Source organism: Asparagus officinalis, chromosome 9 (assembly GCF_001876935.1).
Source record: "Asparagus officinalis chromosome 9, Aspof.V1, whole genome shotgun sequence".
Classification (NCBI taxonomy): domain Eukaryota; kingdom Viridiplantae; phylum Streptophyta; class Magnoliopsida; order Asparagales; family Asparagaceae; genus Asparagus; species Asparagus officinalis.
The window spans coordinates 59,533,788-59,539,371 of NC_033802.1; the positions used below are offsets into that span (position 1 = coordinate 59,533,788).

Sequence of the window (5,584 nt, forward strand, 5' to 3'; positions counted from 1 at the left end):
ACTGGAAAACAATTTGCCTTGCCAAAAAGTTGCTTTTAATTTTTTGGACGTGGAAGCAGCATGTGAGTATAGAGACATGGAAATGAATATATGCCAATACTTCCCCTCAACAATTGAAACCCATAAAATTCAGAGAATTGGGCCTCAATGCCTCACTACTTAGCATATGTTGATTTGTGTGAGTTATAACTACATTTAAATTTTCCAAGAAGTAAATACAAGCTAAATCATTTGTTTTTTTAAGGCCAGTTTCAAATGTTCATATAGTAAGGTAAAAGATTGAGCATGTTGGACCTTACTATTGGATGTATATTACAGCCATTTGGCTCTGTTTTAACTCCTTAAAAACCGGCACATTGTCTGAGATAAGTTGTTTGTCAGATGAGCTTTGCTACAGGCACCCAAAATATGGGATCAACAGGGGGACATGTGAGGTGTCCCCCTCCTATTGCATAATGAGTTGTCCATTATTAATGATGAACAACTCATTCATTATACAATAGGAGGGGGACACCTCACCTGTCCCCCTGTTGGTCCTATATTTTGTTCTTTGACTATTATTTTCTTGTCAGATATAATTAGGTAATGAGATCATAATGGGACCCTATAGTTACCAAGACAGCCAATTATTTTGAGCCACGCCACATAGAAATGTGAATGATTGTTAAAAGTCGGGACAGCATGATCGGGCCCACGTTGGCCCAACAATGAGCTGTCGCTCTTCCTTTGGCTTTCAAGTTGACTGGGTACCAGTACCGAGTTGATGCTTGATTCTAATTGGTCCCACTCAAGATATTGTTCGGCCGTGTTTGTCCACCATAGGTCCTGCTTTTAAACAAATCTAGTGTGCATACCATGCAGAGCAAAGTGACTCCTATTTTTTTAAGACTGTATTTTAAATTTATCTTCCTTTAAATTTTAGTATATTTAATTAAATTATTATATGTTTAAAATATATTAATGAGTAGCAGATTTGATTTACTGTTTATATTATAGCAATAATTTCGTGTGCAGAGAATCAGATTTGATTTACTGTTTATGCTACAATGTTTACTATTGTATTAACAGTACTTTTTTGCATTCTGCTTTAAGTAAAGAGGCGTAGATAAGTTTCGTTTTTTGTCGAGAAGTTAGTTCAAAATAAAACTAGTTTAAAAACTAAGGCTAAACTACGCCAAACTTAGCCTAATTTTATATTTACTAGTTAAATTGCACGTGCAATGCACGCGGTAAAATTTTTAATATTAATTTAAATTATAATTATGTTTATGTAAAGATTTGGTATAAATTTAATGAATGTACACAATATATATGAACATAAGCTAAAAATTAAAAATGTTTGAATAATACATTTATATTTAAGGATCAATTATGCGATAGTAGAGTGGTTGTGTCTACAAGGTGATTGATCAATCAAATACAATAACAAGAATATACCTAAAAGTAATGTTTGAAGATGTGGATGTCAATCCAAGCAAAATCTTTTGACTACACTTTTTGTTTCCCTTTAGATTGATGAATTATAGCGGTCATGAAGTTAACCTTTGGAAATTGACTGATAACAACATGAACTTTCCTGTAGATAAATTTAAATCATAGTTAATTACTTAATTGTATACTCTACATAAGGTAATACTCTACTTTAACGAAAATCAAATTCTACATATACCATGACATATTCCAAAAAGCATCATATGGTTTAGTTTAATTTCATCTGAACTTGTACCTGATGATTCATCCAAAACAAAGTTACACAAATAACATATTTTCAGTTTTTTCTCTTCTCAACTCATGTGAATATATCCCAACCAAAACCATCCTCATTTGCAATGCAATTGAACGATAGGAACCCATTGATCACCTAACCTTGCAATCATGCAATACTCAGTTTGAAATTTTATGAAACACTTAAAACTTCAAAAGGACATAATTATTATATAAAACTATATCTCATTGACTCCACTCTCTCCAAAACACACATTTACATTATCGAGTAAGAACTGAGAGGATCTCTAGCAGTGGTTTTTTCATCAGGTACACCCAAAGAAATCTCACGATCAAACCGTCCAGGTCTCCTTAAAGCTTGGTCAAGTGCATCTGGTTTGTTTGTTGCTCCGATAACAAGAACATAACCAAGCTTCTTCTCTGATGTTTTTGGGAATCATCAGAAGACTGAGTGTGATGTGATTCATCCATGCAAGTCATATGTTGTGTTACTATCCGCCGTTCCATCTCTCTTTGCAGGTTTTCTCGCTTGGAAGTAATTGCATCTATCTCATCAATGAATATGATTGATGTGGCAGTAAATTATCTTATAGTTTTTCAGAAACACCTACAACAATCATGTGCAAACTTAAAATAAATTGTTACTTGATATTAAAATAAATTGATATTAAAATTTATCAATGTCATTTAGTCATGAAGTAATTGTTAGTAATTACTTAGCATTTCCTCTTACAATAGAAAATCAATTAAAATTAGCTAAATCCTAGACTGTTTCAATAGCTCAGAAATTAGATTAGATATCCCATGGAAGAAAATTATTGTGATGCTGAAAACTATGCAAACTGTCACTAACCCTAGCTGTGATATTTGTTAAAAAATTAGTTACAAACTGTCACTAACCGTGGCGAGTATCTTAGCATGAATTGGTCAGAAAGATCGAACAGTTACAGGTTCCCCTTGAGACGTATATAACTCAGCTATACTTTCGATTTGCTCACTTGTGGTTATTTTCTCCAGAGGGTCGTCACTCCTCTCAAACTGTAAAAAGAGGACATTTTCATAACAACGTCAAGGACACCACAATATTTAGATAAATTAATTGAATTTGGCTTACTCTCATCTCCATAGATCCTTGAGAGTGGTCTTCACCTAATCAAAATTAGAGGTTAGACACATAAGGAAGTGGTGATATGGTCTTTCTCCGGAGATGGACATGTGAAACCAACCAGTGCAAAAACTGTAAATTTAAAACACAACATCACTTCTGAAACAATGGACATGTGAAACCAACCAGTGCAAAAACTGTAAATTTAAAACACAACATCACTTCTGAAACAATGATACCCCACCAAAAGTAAAAAAACTGTAAATTTAAAACACAACATCACTTCTGAAACAATGATACCCCACCAAAAGTAAAAACATTTTATCATCTACTTTTTACATTAGGTAGATCATCCATTTGCTAGAAAGAAGAATTATTGTTGAGATTTCTTTTCTCACTGAAAAGTTTACAACAATTTGGAAAATATAAATAAATAATATTCCTTTAAAATGATATTATTTAATCACTGTCTTTGCTACATAGGGAGGTGGAAAATGAGAAAAGAATTACTTTCCTGAAAATGCTAAAGCAACATAACTACTAATGAGTAAGTACAGAAGATGAAGATCGGTCAAACCATACAAAACGCGCCTTTCATTCAACTGTTACTGTAAAATTATTTATTTAAAGCATCAGAATTATGTTAACTATAACCATAGCTACATAGACAATGATATCTTGATAAAACGATATGTGTAATGCACGAAAAAATGTTACCTTTGTCCATTGTCGAATAAATGAACTTAACGTGCATAAGTATAATGTGAACTATGTCATACTGAACCACTAAAAACAAAGAGATAAGAGGAACAAAATGACTTACCCAACAACCCAGAAACTATATCCATCAAGATTCCAAGATTGCATTGTTTTTGCAGAAACAAAGAGATAAGAGGAGAAGGTTAATGTTTTTGCAGAACCTATTGAAAAGTTCAAATTCACAGTCCAATTTTATATTCTATCTGACCTGTAGAAATCAAATTGCACATGCCATGCCTGTTCACTTGTTTTTTAGCAGAAATTTGGAGCATATGAATATTATAGAAACAAAGGGCTATTTTTGGCAACTGCCAAAAGAAAACCCAGTTAAGCTATATCTCAAACAGAATTTTAAAATTATATAACTATTTTAATGGGAGGTCCATAGTGATAATTTCAAAATAAGTATACCTGGAATCCCTGGTTGTTTAGGGAACTTTGGTCTGAAAAAGGGAGGGGGGCATATATAAAAAGGAGTTGTCACAGGTTCAATCTCCCATAGTGATACTCTTGTTCTTCTTTCAGTAGCTGTCGATTCATCCCAGCTAACCTAATTAACATGAGGACCATGAGGACTATAAATGGTTCATCACAATGACTATAATTCAGATAATATTGCTTCTAAACTGAACTAAGTCTATAATTAAAGTTGTAAGTTCTTAGAGGGGAAATGTATCAGAGATTTATTGAATGTTTTGGCATATCCTTCATCCCAGGTTTGTCGAGCTCTACAGATAAATAGGCACAAATTGAAGCTCCTCCTCAAAAACTCCATTTTCTGATAAAATTATCCTTTTTTCTTTTTTTTTTCATATTCTGGATGTGATTTATTCATGATTCTATGGTGATAAGGAATAAAAAGGTACTAACGTCATAAATGGACAGCATATTCTGTTTTCCTTTTTCCTTTTTTTCATAATCTGAATGTGGTTTACTCATGATTCTATGGTGATAAGGAATGAAAAAGTACTAACGTCATAAATGGACAGCCATAACTTATATGCAAGTGTTGGAATATTATACTATGTTTCCATTATAATTCTAAGAACATTGTTTGTACAATGGTAAAAGCCACTATTATATCCATACCTGCAGATTACGCCACTGTGAATTTTTCCACCGAACATGATCCAAATCATTGATGCCAGTGATTGTTCCCATGTATCTACGTACTCCAGACTCCTCGGTCTCAAACATCATCCTGAATCTCATACCGAGAGAGACTTGGGTGTACATTGACTTGTTGTATTTGGCCAAAGGAACAACAAATTCTGATGGGCTTGTTCTATTTAAAAACACAAGTACTTCAATAAGCTGAACTATAGCCAACAGTTTCATTGTGCATAATGCTTTTAAAGAAGGATTAACTGCAAATAGAACCCTTATGCTATCGCCAAATTGAACTTACTACCCTTGTAGTTCTATTGTTGTAGATATCATCTTTCGGTATGAAATCTAGTAGTAGGCAATCTTCATTGATTATTCTTTTAAGAACACTGAGAACCTGGCCATGTCATAAAACAGATACAAATAAATTTGGGCTACTAAAAGAAATAAATTAGAATAACAATTTTGTAAAATTAGCTACCTTCTCTATAGAAAGATATGCGTGTTATGCGTTTCAACATCTGTTACGAAACCACAAAAGAATTATGGACATGCATAATGACAAGAAAGATGACTATTCTATTTGGTATGAATATTTACTTTTCTTGAGATTGAATTCCCCAAAATGCCCTTAAAAACACAAGTGCCAACACAAAATTTTAGTTTAAAGGTATTTTCTTTGTCAGGTTTGTTCATCTTCAAGCATATAGGATGCATGACATGATAAATTGACACTGTGGTATTTATAAAAATTGAACATGTGTGAGTAAATTTCGATGCATATCATTGTAAGCGTGTATGTGTTGGGTTCTGGTGCTATTACAGTAAGACATCTGAAACATAGAGACCCAAGTGCTATTATGACTTAATAGTTACTAATGCACAGAA

At 33.0% G+C, this 5,584-nt stretch overlaps 2 long non-coding RNA genes across 2 annotated transcripts; both read right to left on the minus strand.

The window, feature by feature from the left end:
- LOC109824554 lies at positions 1,854–2,951 on the minus strand. Its single transcript, XR_002242678.1, has 3 exons — positions 2,840–2,951; positions 2,626–2,763; positions 1,854–2,332 (listed from the first exon to the last, which is right to left on the minus strand). It is a non-coding gene; the product is annotated as an uncharacterized LOC109824554 (long non-coding RNA).
- LOC109824437 lies at positions 4,391–5,326 on the minus strand. The gene is made up of 2 exons (XR_002242640.1): positions 5,001–5,326; positions 4,391–4,874 (listed from the first exon to the last, which is right to left on the minus strand). It is a non-coding gene; the product is annotated as an uncharacterized LOC109824437 (long non-coding RNA).